At 42.5% G+C, this 19,076-nt stretch overlaps 1 protein-coding gene across 1 annotated transcript in view; it reads right to left on the reverse strand.

Annotated features, from left to right (window-relative positions):
- fras1 (Fraser extracellular matrix complex subunit 1) overlaps nucleotides 1-19,076 on the reverse strand; it is a 397,669-nt gene that overhangs the window by 260,660 nt on the left and 117,933 nt on the right. The window lies entirely within an intron of this gene.

A 19,076-nucleotide genomic window follows, 5' to 3' on the forward strand; every position in this document is an offset into this window, starting at 1 on the left:
CTAGCAATGTAGGCATAGTGTAGCTGGAATTCCCAAAAGTACCAGATGATAGGTTACTCCACAAGATAAGGACTCATGGGAATAAGGTTAACATCTCACTAGAGAATGTGCTAACCGATAGATAGCAGAATGTAGGGACAGTTACACAAGTACAAGCAGTCCCTGGGTCATGACAGGATTCTGTTCCCGAAAACTGCTCATAACCCAAATTTTTTGTTAGTGGGAAAGGAACAGAAACAGTATGTGGTAGAGGATCACAGAAACAGCTGCAATGGGGGAGTAAGCAGGAGGGGGAAGAGCAGCTGGTAGTCATCCTCACTGACAGTGACTGAGCAAGTGAGTCTGCTTTGCACTCCAACCACCACCACCCCCCACCCGACACGGTTCGGGGGGAGTAGGGGAGGGAAGGCACACGGAAATGCCCCATTCCCACCCGGCAGAAGGTGCCTACAGTCCAGCAGCAGCCGACGAGTCCATCCACATCCATCCTGCCAGTCTCCCAAATGCTTGTTGATAATGTACAGATGTCCATAAGTTGTCCACTTGTAACCCATCGAAGGAATGTAATGTCACAGCAGTGTTGGGGCCACAGCTATTTATAATTTCATAACCGAGATGAGGGGACCAGGCACAGTGCATGCAAGTTTGTTGGCAATACAAAGGTTGGCAGGAAAGTAAATTGTGAGGAGGACACAAAGTATCTGCAAAGGAATGTAATCGTTTAAGTGAGTAGATGGCAGGTGTAGTGTAAATGGGGGAAATATGAGGTAATCCATGGCAGGAAAAATAGAAAAGCAGAATATTGGTATTGATATATTATTGCCATTTGTACCGAGGTACAGTGAAAAACTTGTCTTACATATCGTTCGTACAGATCAATTCATTACACAGTGCAGATACATTGATTTAGTACCGAGTGCATTGAGGTAGTACAGGTGAAAACAATAACAGAATACAGAGTAAAGTGTCACAGCTACAGGGAAGTGCACTGCAGGTAGACAATAAGGTGCAAGGTCACAACAAGGTAGATTGTGAGGTCAAGAGTCCATCTCATTGTATAAGGGAACCGTTCAATCGTCTTATCACTGTGGGATAGAAGCTGTCCTTGAGCCTGGTGGGAGAGGGGAGAAGAGAGAATGTCCCAGGTGCTTCACCAAGGCAGCGAGAGGGACAGACAGAGTCCATGGAGGGGAGGCTGGTTTCTGTGATGTGCAGGGGTTGTGTCCACAACCCATCATTTAAATATCATTTAAATGTGGTGTGACTAATGACTGCTGGTGCTCAAACAGGTGTGCTTTAACAAGACATACAATGTCAGCATGCAGGTCAAGCCAGAAGGAGAGGTAACCACTGACCTCCATTGAAGCTGCAGCATTGGAGCTTGACTTAATGTCCATGTGGTACTGCAGCTGTAGTACGAATGCAGATTGTAGCATCTGGAACTGGAGAGACTTGTACTTGGCTTCCCTTTCGCAGGTGCTGAATAAACTCCATGGTTATCAGCAGTGACCCAAAGAGAGGTGCCAGCAGATCAGCATGCAGCAGAAGTGCGGCCTAGTTCAGTAACTAGGGAGAAAGCAACCTGTGCACTCGAGGCCCCGAGCCTCAGTCTAAAGTGGCCGGTGCGTGCCAGTCATCAGGGAGCAGTCTTGGAGAGAGCAAACAGTGGCCGCAGGGGACAACCCTGATGGTGACGGTGGTGTCTGGGGGGCAGGGGGTGGAGAACAGAGGGAGAGGAGAAAGGGGAAGAGAATGCAGCAAAGGGATTAAAAGAGTTAGGACAAGGACGAGGGGGGAGAGAGAGGAAGGGAGAAAATGAGGCTGGGGTGATTCAGAGAAAGGGAAGGGAGGGGTGAGGTGGAAAGTGAGTTAGGGGAATGTGTGAGGACAAGAGTGTTGATATGTGTCTTGCTGTATGTGTGGGTAAAGCGCACCTGTTTGTGTGCAGAGCACGAGGAGATAGCCGCATGCAGCTGTGTGCACATCTGCCCACGTACGTGCATGTGTATCTGCCTGTATGCGTATCTGCCCGTGTGTATATACATCCGCCTGTCTGCGTATGTCCACGTGTTCGTGTACGTGCATGAGTCTGTCCGCATGCGCGCCTATCAAGTCTGTCCATCAGAGCCTGGTCTCTAGTCACCTTCCTCTACCAAAGTCTTCTGGTAGCTGGTATTCAAAAGCCATGCCACATTAAAAGAAATCACACACTGGTAACCTTCCACTCCGTGAAAGCAATTCATTCTCGACCCAAAGGAGAAAGAGCCTTTATTGCAAAAGTGATGGAACACAAAAGCAGTCTTGCTACATCTGGACAGAGCTTTGATGAGACCACACTTGAGCCTTGTATACAATCTCTGTATTGTCTCTGTATTGAAGATAAACTTTACTTGGGAACAGCAGTGAAGAGGTTCTATAAATTGATCCTTGGGATGAAAGTATTGCCTTATGAGGACAGATCGAGAAGATCAGTAATCTTTGGAAATTAAAAGAGGTGATTTTATTGAAAGATACAAGATGCAAGATTCTGAAGGGCCTTGACAAAATCAAAGCAGTGAGAAACCTTTCCTAGGTGTTGTCATTTAGATCCAAGGACCATAGTTGCAGGATAATGGGATGCCCATTTAAGACTGAGATGATGAGAAATTTCTTTTCTCAAAGGCTTATGAATGTTTGGGATTTTCTACTCCAGACAGTAATGTTGATTGACATGGATAGACTTTTGGATTATACACGAATCACTCATTGTAGGGATCAGACAAGAAAGTGGAACTAAGCCTCATGAACAGATCAGCCCTGATCTGACTGAATGGTGGCAAGCTGGATAGGCTTCAGTTTCTTAAACAACTGGGTTTCCCCGCTAGTTAAAAAAAGAGTCTGCTGATTAACATCAGAAACTCAGCCTTTTGGAGAACCAACTGAAGTAATTTTAAATCATACCAAGTATAAAAACTCACTTTAATATTCAATTAGGAGCTGGGGGCCTCAACTATGAGAAAGTTCACAAGAATTAATCAAATTTATTTCATAAGTAACATTTACAGCAGCTCGCTACTTAAGCAGAACTCATCCTGAAGATCACCAGATTGCATAAAGAAAGAGGATTTAAGGATATGTAAAATAAATTTTAATACAAATTATTCTTGAAGTAGATTTGTTTTTAAGGTTACATACATGAATCTTGACAAGAAATTAAAAACTGAAACAGTAAGTAGAAACTGTATACAAGATATTAGTTATAAACGTGACAGTTTGCTATCTCGAAACACTGGAAGGAAAGAGAAAAGATGGTTTGACTTTTAACAGTTCTAGGTGAGAACAACATTAGAGCTCCTGATTTTGCTCCTTGTAGTGCTGTTTTTCAAAATGATGCACCATTCCATTCTTCAACTTATTAATTGTAAGAGCCAAACACATTTGGCTGCCTGTTAAGGTAATCATTGAGAAAGCTGCCTGGGAGCCCAGAGAGCAGTCTTTAATGGAAGGTACATTCTCCAGAGAGGAATCCGAGCATAAGTGGAGGGGTGGCCCATTTGGGATCCAGAGGAACATCTTGGGTGTCCTTACACACAAAAAAAAATTCAAAGGAAATTGAAGTTGATCTTGTTATTGCTTTTATTCCTCTCTCCTGAGGCCATGCCTCTTCTGCCTCTGGCTACTGTCCCAGGCCGGTTAAAAATAGCAGATTGGGCGTCAGTGAGCCACCTTCCATTGGAGTCCTGGGCAGTCTCCTGGCCAGGCAGCATAATTACAAAAGACCAAGCCCACTCGTGACCTTGCCAACCAAAATTTAGAATGTCGTCAAATAGGGCACGAAATAGTAAATCACCCCAGGTGGCTTGCAACAGGCTGAGCAAAATCGTCAGTAATGGTAAGTTCATCTGTGTTTATGACAGTATTTCCAATCATTTTAATTTGTTATTATTCCCTCTCTTGCTCTTCTATGAAGGAACCAATGTCCAGTGACATTTGCAGCTGCCAGAACCTCATCCACACAGTTATGCTCCTCAGAGTCAAGGAGTTGTACAGCACAGAAATGGGCACCTTCGGTGCACCACGTCCATGCCAACCTTTTTGCCCATCTACCTTGAGCAGCGAGTTGTTCTTCTGTGGAGGACTTTACAGGAGGTAATTCTGTCCTCATCTGATAACATAAACGTGTTCAGTCGGTACCACTGAAACCAACTGCTGCCTTAAGCTAACATCAACTCGCTCAGAGCTGTTCTGTGCTCAAACCTGATCTACACTATTTAACAGCAAACTGTAAAGTTCATTTATCAACATTTCCAATACTGCAAAGTTGGCTTACTAAAATAATCACACAACTAAATTTGTGAAAAAATTATACATAAATCATTAAAAGTCATTTTCTATTGAAAAGTAAAAAATTGAAAGCTAAAATAAAAACATATGTTGGATATACTCGGCAAGTCAGGTGGCATCTATGGAGAAAACAACAGGGTTAATAAAAGCTGTGTTTCTCTCTCCTCAGATGTTGCCTGACCAGCTACGTAATTCCAGCATCCTCTGCTTTTAATTCATAACTGTGTGCAAATCAGTATGCTAATATCATTGTAGATGCTGAGCATGGTATACTGGAAGCATTGTTTGCAGCAGCTCTAGTCAGTGGTAAACAGTTAATACTTCAGTGATGTTTACACATTTATCTAAACAAGTGCACTGTTTAAAAATACCATCTTTTTATTTGGGGCAAATGTTGAAGGTAAAATTTTCAGGTTAATATAAAAACAGTCATGAATGAAACATTACATTTTTTATAAATTAGACACAAGTAAAAAGAAAGCAATTATATCACACTCCCTTAAACCACAACTAAATTCATAACAGTGAAATTTGATTAAATGCTTCCAAATGATGGAAAGCAAATAACTGGTAGATGCTGGAAATCTAAGAAAAAACAAAATATGTTGGAAATTCTCAGCAGGTCAGGCAGCACCTGTGCAAAGAGAAACAGTTAACAGAGCAGGTTGAAGACCTTAGCTTCTTTTTCAATCCTTCCAAATCCAGACTGGATGTGGAGAAAGTGAATGTTGTAATATTTGGTCATAACTCATCACATATCATGACTGCAATGCAGAAACAAGAGACTGCAGATGTTGGAACCTAGAGCAAAAAATAAACTGCTGGAAGAAACCCAACGGGTCAACCAGCATCTGTGGAGGCAAAGGATGGTCGATGTTTCGGGTCGAGACCCTGCATGGAAGCAATTTGAGGTAATGAATTAAGAGGAGCTTAGAAGACACGCAAACAATCAATATGTCCAATGGCAGCAGTTTTTCACTCAAGGCATAAACACTGGTAAACATTATGGGGCAAATTCCAGATCGAAAAGTAGATTGGAGAATCAGTCACAGAGGTCAACAAACTCAATTTATAGGGCACTTGAGTTACTTTGTATTCATTTTAATCACTTGAAAATTAGGAGTGCCACAAACTGGGCCTGCTATCCTCTGAGATAATTTTGTGATCTATGCTCCAGCTGACTTAGCTGCCACGCACGAATAAAGCCATGCAAGAACTGCCCTGAAATAAGTCAACAAACAGCCAAAATTACAAGCCTGGAATTCAGCCAAAGGAGACCAACATAATCAAATTATCCAACCATCACTCACGTGGAAATCATTCTATTTAATTACCACCCTGTAACAAAAGAACCAAGCATCCTCTGCTGCAGATTTAATCCCAGGCTGAGAGATTTAATCAGAAAACCAGTTTTCAGGAGAAGTCAATCCTTGCAATTCTGAATAAGGTTCTCCTGAGCCCTTTATATCTTGCTCTACAGAGGAAAATATTCAATTCAATGTACTAGGAACAATAATAGACATTGGTTCATAGAGTCATAGAGTTGTATAGCACAGAAGCAGGCCCTTCAGCCCACCATGTTCATGCCAACGTTTTTGACTATCTGCCTGAATAAGGACGATATCCTTCCATGCCTTACCTGTTCAAGTGCCTATCAAAATCCCTCTTAAATATAATAACTGCATCTGATTCCACCACCTTCTCTGACACAAAGTTCCAGATATCAACCAGTCGCTGTGTAAAAGAACTTGCCCCTTAGGTTCTCTTTAAAATTCCTTCCTCTCACCTTAAACTTATGCTCTTTTGTTTTTTATACCCCTACCACAGGAAAGAGTTTGACATCTCCCCTATCTATGCACATCATAATCTTTTATACTTCTGTCAGATCACCCTTTAGCTTACTTTGCTCCAGGGAAAACAAGCTCAGTCTATCCAACCTCCCCCCATAACTAAATCCAGATGAATCTCCTCCGCAGTCTCTTCAGCACAATCACAACCTTTGCTGAATAATAATTATTACAAAATGGTTGGCCTTGACAGTCACCAGAGGAGCTGTGGGGAAAGGGACACCCAGGAATCTCAGCAGACCTTGCAGTAGACCCTGATTATCATTCACTCACCACCATCCATCCAGCTGACAGGTTGGTTAGTGAGCAGAAATGGTGATTGCTGGTGCTGCCATTGGAGGTTGGGACCAACAAACTGGAATGGACAGAGGGGACAACGGGGGAACTTTTAACTAATAACCAATTAAAGAAAAAGGGGTGAAAGAAATAAAGAGGAATGTGGCATCAGAGAAAGGAGGGGGGAGAGGGAAGAACTGAATGGGATTGTGGGGAGGGGGAAGCTGGGGAAATCAGAATTGTGGAGCACAGGGAAGACAAAGTAAATCCAAAGATGAAGTAGACAGTAGTCTTTACTCATTGGCAGGGCATAGCCCTCACTGTTGAGGCAATTTATTGCCCATCCCTATGGCCACTGAGAAGATGGTAGGTACTGTACTCTTGGACAACTGCGCAATCCTTCTGATGAAGGTATTCCACAAATTAATACACTAAGTAGTTCTGTCAGTCATGTCAGACAGCAGTCACACTGCTGCAGGTCTTGAGTCAGACATGGATTAAACCAGGAAGAGGGGTAGATTTCCTAACCTGAAAGGTATCAGTGAACTTGGTGTCTTTTTCCTGACAGTCTGGTAATTTTCATGTTAAAATTGCAGATAAGTTAATTAATTGAATTTAAATTCTCATGTTCGGTGGGAGGATTCGAACTCACGTCTCCGGATCATGAGTCCGGGCAGAGGGAGGCCACAGAGAGATTTGTGTAGGATTAAGAGTGTTTCAATTAATTCTTTGCAGCAAGGGTCACCACTGGAGTCCTTTGTGGGGGAGCAGGCATTGGTTACAGTGTTCTGGAAAATTTGCAGCTCGAGGAGACAGGAGGCCCAAGAGGGAAGATTCACCTTGACGTGGCTATGGTTTCAGCTGCAATAAAGCAATAGGGGCCAAAAATGCAACTATCTAATCGTTCTTAATTTTCTTCTTGGAAAAAATTTTATGAAGCTTTGCACTTGGTGCAGTTTCGTAAATGGTGGAGTACAAACAAAGACCTTAGATGCAGGTGTCAGCACATGCCCTGCACAACTTTCTGCGCATAATTTTGCATTTGCAAATTCTATCTAACAATGTAATTAAGTATTCCGGATTTAATTTGCAAGGTTGCTGCCAAATAACAGACTCAAATCCGACAGCATGATGTCTGAAGTTCCACTAAAGAATCCTGACATTCCAAATAATCTACCAAAGCACTCTACACAGGTTTAGAACTGGGTCTAAATTATGGAAATTCAGAATTCCAGGCACATAAATGATTTGCACGTGAAGACTGCTGAGGAGATAATTCTTTCAAATCAAAGCAAAGATTACATAGATACATACATACTTATATAATTCCTAAGCAGTGTTAGTGCATGGTACATAAAGTCTGACTTCAGAGGCTGTACCATATAAATACAGGCTGACACTCCAGTAGAGTGCACTTTCACTCAAGAATCTGCACTCTCAGGAGGGCTTAAAAAAATCCATGGCATATATTCCATAAGGAGCAGAGGAGGCATCCCTTGTTATCACAGGGTGATATTTATCCCTTAATTAACATTGCTATTTGGTCATAATCTACTGCTGTTTGTGGAGATATCCAGTGTGTAATTGGCAGCATTTCCCATGTTATAATGGTGAGGCTACATTAAAGGGTATTAAAGCAACACTATTTAAGCACATACACTGAGTCAAAATGTCATTCTTGAACAGAATATTGTCCACCCACCATGCAGTCAGTCTACGTACAGCACAGGATAGATAAATGTGGGAGAGCATTTCAATTGCACGCTCAGCTGACACTTGTACTGCAACACAAACCATCCTGTTAGACTGGGGTGTACTTGACTTTGTGACCCATAGGCGACAGACACACACTGCGTGTTCCTTCCTCAGCGCACCATCCGCTGCTAATACATCAGAAACTGGTTAGCACAACTTAACACTTCAATGCACTAAGCAATCCAATTTTTATTAAATATTAAATGTGTAAGATAATCTTGGATTTACTATGTAGATCCCAATGTCTCTGATACTCATTTTGGGAATGACATGCAACAAATGGAGGGATCCAGCCACCTACAGTACTTCCAGCAATGCTGCTCCTGTGGTTTTAGTAGCTTAGGACAGGCCCATCATCTGCGCAGCCACAGAGCTTTGAAGCACCTGAGAAGCTTGCTCCTGCACAACTGAGAGAGGACTCTCAGACCAGAGCCCAGACCAATTCATGTTGATTTCTTACCCAGCTCTTCTCCTCTTCACACCCCAATCTCACAAATCCCTCTCAATGCAACCCCATACCACAGAGCCCCCAAATCACAGGTCTCCTGCCCTGCCCAATTCCAGCAACCAACCTACCCCAATCCTCAATTTACCCCTACCCCAAACCTACCCCTACCCCAATTTAAATCCAAGAATATCTTGCCAAGAGGAAGAAAGAAGCTTACCTAATGTTTAGAAAGCATGGATCAGACAGGGCTCTGGAGAGTTACAAGGTAGCCAGGAGGGAACTTAAGAATGAACTTAGAAGAGCTAGAAGGGGGCATGAGAAGTCCTTGGCGAGTAGGATCAAGGAAAACTCCAAGGCGTTCTACACATATGTGAAGAATAAGAGGATGACTAGAGTGAGGGTAGGACCGATCAGGGTTAAAAGAGGAAACATGTGCCTGGAGTTGGAACAGGTAGGAGAGGTCCTTAATGAATACTTTGCTTCAGTATTCACCAGAGACAGAGACCTTGACGTTTGTGAGCATTGCTGTACGACAGACTGATATGCTAGGGCATGTCAATGTGAGGAAAGAGGTTGTGCTGGAACTATTGAAAAACATTAGGATAGACAAGTCACCGGGGCTGGACAGGATATGTCCAAGGTCGAGGGAAGAGATTGATGTACCTTTAGTGACCATCTTTGTGTCCTCACTGGCCATAGGAGTAGTGCCGGATGATTGGAGGGTGGCAAATGTTGTTCCTTTGTTTAAGAAAGGAAGTAGGGATAACCCTGGGAATTACAGACCAGTGAGTCTTACTTCAGTGGTGGGCAAATTACTGGAGAAGATTCTTACAGACAGGAATTATGGGCATTTGGAGAAGCATAGGCTATTTAGGGACAGTCAGCATGGCGTTGTGAGGGGCAGGTCATGCCTCACGAGCCTAATTGAATTCTTTGAGGATGTGACAAAGCACATTGATGAAGGTAGAGCAGTGGATGTGGTGTACATGGATTTTAGTAAGGCGTTTGATAAGGTTCCTCATGGAAGGCTTACTCAGAAAGTCAGAAGGCATGGGATCCAGGGAAACTTGGCTGTGTGGATTCAGAATCGGCTCGCCCATAGATGACAGAGGGTGGTGGTAGACGGAGCGTATTCTGCCTGGAGGTTGGTGACCAGTGGTGTTCCGCAGGGATCTGTTCTGGGACCCATGCTCTTTGTGATTTTTATAAGTGACTTGGATGAGGATGTGGAAGGGTGGGTTGGTAAGTTTGCTGATGATACAAAGGTTGGTGGTGTTGTGGATAGTGTAGAAGATTGCTATAGATTGCAAGAGGATATTGATAGAATGCAGAGCCGGGCTGAGAAGTGGCAGATGGAGTTTAACCAGGGTAAGTGTGAAATGATACACTTTGGCAGATCGAATTCCAAGGCAGAATACAAGGTTAATGGCAGGACTCTTAGCAGTGTGGAGGAACAGAGGGATCTTGGAGTCCATGTCCATAGATTCCTCAAGGTTACCACTCAGGTCGATAGGGTTGTTAAGAAGGCATATGGTGTGTTGGCCTTCATTAGTCGGGGTATTGAGTTCAAAAGCTGCAGTGATGTTGCAGCTCTACAGATCTCTGGTCAGACCACACTTGGAGTATTGTGTTCAGTTCTGGTCGCCTCATTATAGAAAGGATGTGGAAGCTTTAGAGAGGGTGCAGAGGAGATTTACCAGGATGCTGCCTGGATTGGAGAGCATGTCTTATGAGGATAGGTTGAGCGACCAAGGGCTTTTCTCTTTGGGAGAAGGAGGATGAGAGGTGACTTGATAGAGATGTACAAGATGATAAGAGGCATAGATCGAGTGGACAGTCAGAGACTTTTCCCCAGGGTAACAATGGCTAACACAAGGGGGCATAATTTTAAGGTGATTGGAGGAAAGTATAAGGGGGATGTCAGGGGTAAGTTTTTTCCACAGAGAGTGGTGGGTGTGTGGAACGCACTGCTGGCAGAAGTTGTGGGGGCAGATGCATTAGGGGCATTTAAGAGACTCTTAGAGAAACACATGAATGATAGAAAAATAGGGGGCTATGTGGGAGAGAAGGGTTAGATAGATCTTAGAGCACAAGGGCCTGTACTGTGCTGTAGTGTTCTATGTTCTCCCTCCGTCTGACGATGGCAGATTCAACTACCGGGCCCCACAACAAGGAATGTCCTACCCTTCCCAACAATAACAATCAGCACACAACCCCCCCCACCCAACCTCACTACTTCCTGATTCAACCCTCAACTCCAAGGCCCTCACTGTCACAGGCCCCTGGGTTCGATCTCGGCCTTGGCTGATTTCCTTCATGCTCTCCACATTAGCAGATATGCTAACTGTAGAAGAGTAGGTCTTCTACCTAGCTTGCATGGTAGGTTGGTCACTGGAATTGGGCAGGGCAGGATACCTGTGAGTTGGGGGCTCGGTGGGGTAAGGTTGCATTGAGAGAGATTTGTGAGCTTGGGGTGTGAGGAGGAGGAGGGACCTGAAGAAGAGCTGGGCAAGAGATCAACATGAATTGGTCTGGGCTCTGCTCAGAGAGGTCCTCTCTCCATTGGGCAGGAGCAAGCTTCTTCGGTGCTTCAAAAGGTCAGTGGCGGCACAGACTTGCGGCAGGAACATTTATTAGCATCCAACCTGCTAATGAAGCCAGAAGTATTCATTGGCCTGCCACAGTGCGTCCGTTTAGACCATTTTTTCTCGCCCACAGTGGAGCTTCCTTCCAACTAAGATCTAACTCATTTACTTTCAACTCACCTAAACTTTAGAAAAGTTGGTATAAATGCTAAAAATATAATGTTCCACAGTCTTGCACTAGTCCAAAGTCTGCAAAGCAAAAGACTGATCCTAAGGATCACTATTGTTATCTCTGGCTTGTCAGACTGAATGTGTATAGAAATGCATCGTCACTCCTGAGATCAATAGAAATAGAATTCATATGCTTATATAGGGGGCCCTTGGTTCATACATTCCAATATAAGATTAATATATACATGATAGGGAGAAGCAAGATACATCAGTCCCATTCTAATTTCATGCCATCCTACACAAGACACTGCTGTATTTTATTGCCTTTGCATTGAGACATGCTACCTTCTGCACTAATTTATGTTCTCCATTTTCCTCCAAACCAGCCCTAAATGTGGTGTAATGGACAATCACACATGCCAGATGCTGTTACGATATAGTGCTGAAAATGAATTCATGTTTCCTCATTTGAGATTTTCCACAACGTGAGTGTCTCTATTCATAAATGGCCAGGAACAACTTGCATCTTCATAAAATAGCAAAATCCAAGCATTGATAGAGTTCAGGTACAGCTGAACATTGTGAAGGGAAAGACTAGATACATTCTCATTTTGGGCACGGGTGTATATTGCTTTGGATGATGCTGAATGGACTACAGAGATGAACTGACAGGATGGGTTATGTTCCAAATATATCTTTACAATCTAGGAAACCATTCAGTCCATCTGGTCTATGCTGGGTCTCAGAGCAATCCCTTTAATCCAATTCCCTACTTATTTTATATAAGAAGCCAAAACTCACAAGGTTGATCACAGGAGCTGAACATAAAAACCAGCAATGCCAGCTTTTATTGCCCATCCTTAATTGTCCTTGAAAGAGTGGTGATGAGCCCCCTTCAGAGTCCCAGGATTTAGACTTAGCAATGATTAAAGTCCAGTGACAGACCTCCAGGTCAGAACGGTGTGCAACTTAGAAGGGAACCTGCAGGTGGTGGTGTCCCCATGTATCGGCTGACCTCGTCTTCCTTGTGGTAGAGGAGGTAGATTCGAGGGGTGCTGTCCAGTAGCCTAGGTGAATAACTGCGGTACAGTTTGTAGATAGTTGTAGATACTGCAGCCACCGTGCACTGATATGCAAGAGAATGATTGGTTAGGGTGGTGGATGGGGTGCCAATGAAGCAATCTGCTATGTCCTGGATGATGTTGACTTTCTTGAAAGTTGTTAGACCAACACTCATCCAGGCAAGTTCGAATATGCTCGGTAAAATGTTTCCTTCAATCTGTGCTTGCCATCACTGCACTGATATTTGTGCTGGTGCTGACAATACCAAGCATGTGAGTTCTGAAGAGCTGTCGACAATTCCAAAGTAAACTTTCTGGCATTTTGAATTTGATGGAAAAAAGTAAAGATGGTCAAGAAGCTTGAGGGAGAAAGGGATTTCCAATCACTGGCATTAACAGATCCCAGCAAATTAACTGTTATCTGATTCTGCAAGCTCAGTGTGTCATGAAGACCCAAGAGACTGCAAATGCTGGAACCTGGAGCAATACATAAAAAGCTAGAGGAACTCAGCAGGTCAGGCAGCATCTGTGGAGGGAAATGGACAGTTGACATTTCAGGTCAAGACCCCTCATCTGGACTCATCTGGTCCAGATGAAAGGTTTCAACCTGAAAGGTCGACTGTCCATTTCTCTCTATAGATGCTGCCTGACCCACTGAGCTCCTAGTGTTATGAACTGACTCCCCTTCTATGGGAGTCAGCCCAATATTAAAAAATACTCATATTGGCAATTGGTTTAGTATTGTCACACGTACCGAAATATAATGAACAGCTTTTGTTCGCATGCTACCAAGACAGATCACTCCATAGACCATAAGACAATAAGATATAGGCCATTCAGCCCATTAAGTCTGCTCCACATTCAATCATGGCTGATTTTTTGACCCCTTTCTCCCGCCTTCTCCCTGTAACGCTTACCAATCAAGAACCTATCAATCTCTGCCTTAAATACACCCAATGACTTGGCCTGCACAGGTCTTTGTGGCAATGAATTCCACAGATTCACCACCCTCTGGCTGAAGAAATTTCTCCTCATCTCAGTCTTAAAGGTTCATCCCTTTATTCTGAGGCTGTGCCCTCAGATCCTAGACTCTCCTACTAATGGAAACATCCTCTCCACATCCATTCTATCCAGGCCTTTCAGTATCCGGTAGGTTTTAATGAGATCCCCCCTCATCCTTCTGAACTCCATCGAGTACAGGCCCAGAGACATCAAACGCTCCTCATATGTTAAGCATGCATAATTACATCGATGCAGTACAAAAAAAAAACAGAATGCAGAATATTATGTTACAGTTACAGAGAAAGTGCAGTCCAGGTAGACAAGTAAGGTGCAAGGGCCATGACAAGGTAGATTGAGAGATCAAGAGTTCAGTGCCTCACAAGTGGGTGCACAGGGAGTATGGGACAAGGGAGGGCAGTAGTGAGCCAATCCAGACACCCCATCCTTAAGCATATTATGGACATATGCATAATAACTGGCTAGATTCTGTGTATACATGCCTCTGTGTGTGCGTGTGCATGTTTGACTTGTCACGCTTCCCAGTCCACTGACGTTCTAAGAAGACCACATTGTCACAGGGTGCTCATTGATGGGCATTCCCAGGACAAAAAGGACAAGTTCCTCCGTGAAGCTCCAAGAATGGCAAATGAAATCATCGTGTGCAGTGTTAAGGCAAAAATTGCATCAGGGGCACATAAGTGATTAGCGTAGAAAGTATCTGATCAAATTGCTAGAGTAACACAAGATGACCAAGAAATGGTCATCATATTCTTTCCTGAACAAAATGCAATTTTCCATGACATAATGCTGAAAAAAAAATCAGCAATTGAATCTTAAGGCACATATAGCTACATGATGAGGGAATTAATTACATTAATTCCACCACTAAGTCTACTTGTTGCCAGTTCCACCTTAAGAGTCATATCTCCAAGCCCTTTTATCTTCCCATGTTTCATCTTCCTCAAATAGCACCTCTCAAAAACTCAGAAACCTTTAATATATTGGAATTAATACAATACACACAGTCCTGATGAAGCATCTCGACCCTCAACGCCAACTGTTATTTCCCTGCATAGATGCTGCCTGACCTGCTGAGTTCCTCCAGCATTTTGTGTGTATTGCTCCAGATTCCAGCATCTGCAGAATCTCGTTTCTCTATATTAGAATTAACTCCACACTATTAAACAATAATAGTTCAGAGTTCCATTTGTAAAAAAAAACTCTCAACTCCATCTTTAAATGCTCCATGACCTCAATCCATCCTGAGCCTAGAAATTCTCTAATTTAATACCCCTTTATGCACCTTCATTTTCCCCATTTGGAGCAATACACACGAAATGCTGGAGGAACTCAACAGGTTAGGCAGCATCTATGGAGGGAAATAAACAGTCGACATTGAGGGTCGAGATGCTTCATCAGGACTGTGTGTATTGTATTAATTCCAATATATTAAAGGTTTCTGCATCTGTGTCTTCTGTGCTTTCCTCCATTACTGATAAAGCCTTCAGCCACTCCATCCCTGCTCTGAAGCACAAATTCACAAATTTTCCTTATTCAATAATATTCTCTGTACTTTTTAAAGAACTTCTAATGCTTATCCAGAAGCAAAATACTGCAGATATTGTAAATCTGAAATAAAAACTGAAAATGCGAGAAATACTCAGCAGGTCAGGTAGCATCTGTAAGAGAAACAGACAATGTTTCAAGTTGATGACCTTCCATGCAAACTGATTTTATTTCTTAGCACCTGTACTTTCAACCAAGATTTCAATAGTTTTCCATAATCCTATCTATTTCTTCACCCTGTTTAGTTTGCAACTCTTCCTTTTTTTTAAAATTTCAGTTAATTGCAAGTCGTTTTTCCAAGAAGATTATATGCCCGCGATTTAGTTTTTTTGAAGAGGTAAAACAAAGGGGATTGATGAAGACAGATTGGATAGATATTGTACATATGAACTTTAGTAAGGCACTTGACAAGGTCCTGCATGGTAGACTGGTCTATAAGGTTAAGGCATATGGGATCCAAGGTGAGCTGGCGAATTAGATCCAAAACTTGCTGAAGGAACTCAGCAGGCCAGGCAGCATCCGTGGAAAAAAGCAGGCAGTCAATGTTTCGGGTCAGGACCTTTCTTCAGAGAAGATTCACCAGGATGTTGCCAATGGGGAAAGATTGGATAGGCTGGGCTTGTTTTCCCTGGAGTGAAGCAGGTGTAAAAGATCATGAGAATCATAGATAGAGTTGATCGTCAAAATCTCTTCCCTATGGTAGGGGTATCAAAAACATAAGGGTATAGGATTAGGTGAGAGGAAGGAGTTTTAAAGAGGATCTGAGGGCTAAGTACTTTTACACAGAGAGTGGTTGTTATCCAAAATGCGCTAGAAGAGGTGGTGGTGGAGTCAGACACAATTACTCAGTTTAAGAGACAATTACAGACACTTAAATAGACACTGCGTTGAAGGATAATGTCCTGATGTGGACAAATGGGATTAGTGCAAAAAGGTCGGCATGGACGTAGTAGGCTGAAGGACCCACTTCAGTGCTGTACAACTCTATGATGATTCTACCGTAGCTTGGGATCATTTATTCAACTGTGCATTACACACTGCTACCACCTCTTCAGTCGATCATTATGGAACGCAATGGGCCTTGTGAGACATGTAATACTCCCTAATGTAATGATTGGGTTTCTCAGCCATCAGTTATGGCTATTGTTCTCTGCTACAGCTATTATTCTAAACTGCGTTAGAACAATTCAATTTTTATCAAGGTTCACATCCAAAAAATTATGTAAACATCCCTCTCTGCCTTATTTCTGCTCGTCAGTAAATCCCAAAGACATTTCATTAAAGATCTGTGTCGCATTGCAGGATGCAGTATTTCATCAAGTCACACATTGGAGTGCAAGTGAATCTCAAGATCTATTGTCAACTCCACTTAGTAGCAAAAATCAGCCATTCATAACAACTTAACAATGATGCTATAAATTTTTTAGCAAATGGGAAATTATCCTTTTATCTTTGGCGAAGATAGAGAAAACACATGGCAACTACTTGAAAGAAAGCAGAGAAACGCTTTTTTCTTTTACAAAATTTAATTCATTTTCCAATTGTCTGAATTGTAATTGCTGTTGGAAATGTCCGTACCCCATTCCAAGGACTATTGCTTCATGCAGATGTTACTTTTGGCGCCACAGGCTTTACTTTGTAAGGCTACACCTACAATACCTATTGCTATCATGGGCTTGATGTTTCAGAAATGTAACTTGAACTACGGGTCTCATTTTCCAGTCACAGTAATGCTCTCCATGATCATAGGGTGGAAGTTCTGTTGTGGGCACCTGCTCCAAGAGAATTAGGAGCCCAAATGATGGTGTCTGTTCATAAAATCAGGTTTTAGATGTTCTTAGCAGACAACAGCTTTTTTGCCTAGATCAATCCTCCAGAACTTCAATGCAGTATGTTAACTGTAAAAACAACATCATTTTATGGTTGGAACTATGTGCTATTGCAAGCTTGCAACAAGCTGTTTAGATCCTGTCTTACAAGTATCAGTAGTATTTACTTGGCCAAAATGTGTCACAAAAAAATGGGCACCAGAGTTAGTGGCTTTCTAAATTCAGGACATAACCAAATACTGCTAAGAGCTAGTTGGAATATCAGATACTAATAAACAGCCTAAGGGAACAAAGGCATGGTGGAATGTACGTGAATGGTGTGGTCTATAGCATGAAGAACATAGCACTCAGTATTCTGTGCATGTCATGACAAGAAAAAAAAACTAAAATTAGACCTGTAGTATTGCAAACGTAGAACACTGTTTCCCATAATGATTTATTTACCATATAAAGGAGGTTTTTCGCCCTGTTCATGTTCTTTGTTCAGCTAGCTATTTAACAGAAACCATGAAGCCAGTATTTTTTACTGCGATGAATGAGCACAACCACATAAGCCATAAAGTAATGGTCATGAATCATTTATGAAATCCCTCCTCTCCCGTGGGATAAAAATGATTTTCAATGTCATCCACTAAGTAGTCTATATAAGTCAAGATTTTAAATATATGCATCTATATTAATAACACATTTTTAAAATGCTTTGTATTTAATTTTAGTGTGGACTATTTTAAGCATTTATGACATATTAGTTCCGCTGATAGTTAAGTAAGGGGCCCTCTCTTTGGTTTGACAGGCTTGTAGAAAATAAAGCCTAAATTCAAATTTAGGGGATTATGTAGGCTGCGGTAAAGGGGGTTGCTAGAAATTAAGATTCAACAAAATAGGAGACCTTTGGTTACAGGATAGAATGACAACATGGACTTTTTTCTCTACTTTGTCAGTATCAAAGTACTGTTATAGAATCAGATCATGCCAGTTCATCAGCTGGGAAACAAATGCTCACACAACTTAGATGAGAAACCAATCTTGATTCAGCCACTACTCCAAAGTGGAGACCTCAGCAACCCAAAATAATATTCCCTCTCAGAATCAATTCCAGTTTTGATATTACTACATCCAACTGGACTGTTTAAAATTCAGGAAGATTGTGAAATAAAGAATGAGGAACCATCTCAACTGCTCAATGAGGATAAAATCATTAGCAACAGGTCAAAGATAAAACTGACTAGCAATGATTTCAGTGACAGGATTGTTCAACTGTGATGGAGCAGCAGTAATGTTACTGCACCAGTAAGTCAGAAGCATGAGCGTCATGTCGAGGACCCAAGTTCAAATCCCATTGTGGTAGCTGAGGAAATTTATTATTAACTGAATTCGAAACACACAGCCAGTCATTATTACTGTTGATATCAACATTTTTCAGAATCTCCTGAAATCCAGTCCAGGTTTCTTTCAGCGGAGGAAATATGCTCAATTTATCAGACCTGGCCAACATGCGAATCCAATGTGATTGAGAAAGCTGTCCCACAGACTAGCCAAGAACAGCATTATACACAGAGACAAACTTTACAGACAATGTGTCAGACACCTCCAACACAATCTCTGGGTACATCCTGCCCCACCAACAGGATATATCCACTAGAGACACAGTGGTATACAGCAGGAAGTAGCTTCAATGTCAGCTCCACAGCCCATGAAGTGGCATCAGGTCCAACAGCAGCAAGGAAACCTCCTCCTGAGGATCACCTGCTGTCCTCCCTTAGTTGATGGATCCGTGTTCCTCCTGCATATTGAACAGCGCAGAGAACAACAAGGGCACAAAATGTACTGTGGGTGGGGGACTTCATTGTCCATCACCAAGAGTTGCTTGGTAGAGTCGCTAGCGACTGAGTCCCAACTGATATAAATTGCCATATTAGGTCTGTGGTAGGTGGCGAGTGAACCAAAACTAGGTTTAGACCCTGGCCTAATCAATTTCCCCGAGGAAGAAGCATCGATCGTTGATAACAGTGGTAGGAGTGACTACCCAGTGGTCACTGTGGAAACAAAGAACCAACTGTGCACAAAACACATGCTCCACTCTTTGTGTAACACTACAAATGTGCAAAATGGGAATGAATCATCACTGGCAGTTCAAAACACAGCAAAATCTGCAGGGAATAGCCAGAAAAAGTGATCTCACCAGCAACAAATCAGACAGAAGCTCTGCAGTT

This window comes from Pristis pectinata, chromosome 2, assembly GCF_009764475.1.
Source record: "Pristis pectinata isolate sPriPec2 chromosome 2, sPriPec2.1.pri, whole genome shotgun sequence".
NCBI classification, from domain to species: domain Eukaryota; kingdom Metazoa; phylum Chordata; class Chondrichthyes; order Rhinopristiformes; family Pristidae; genus Pristis; species Pristis pectinata.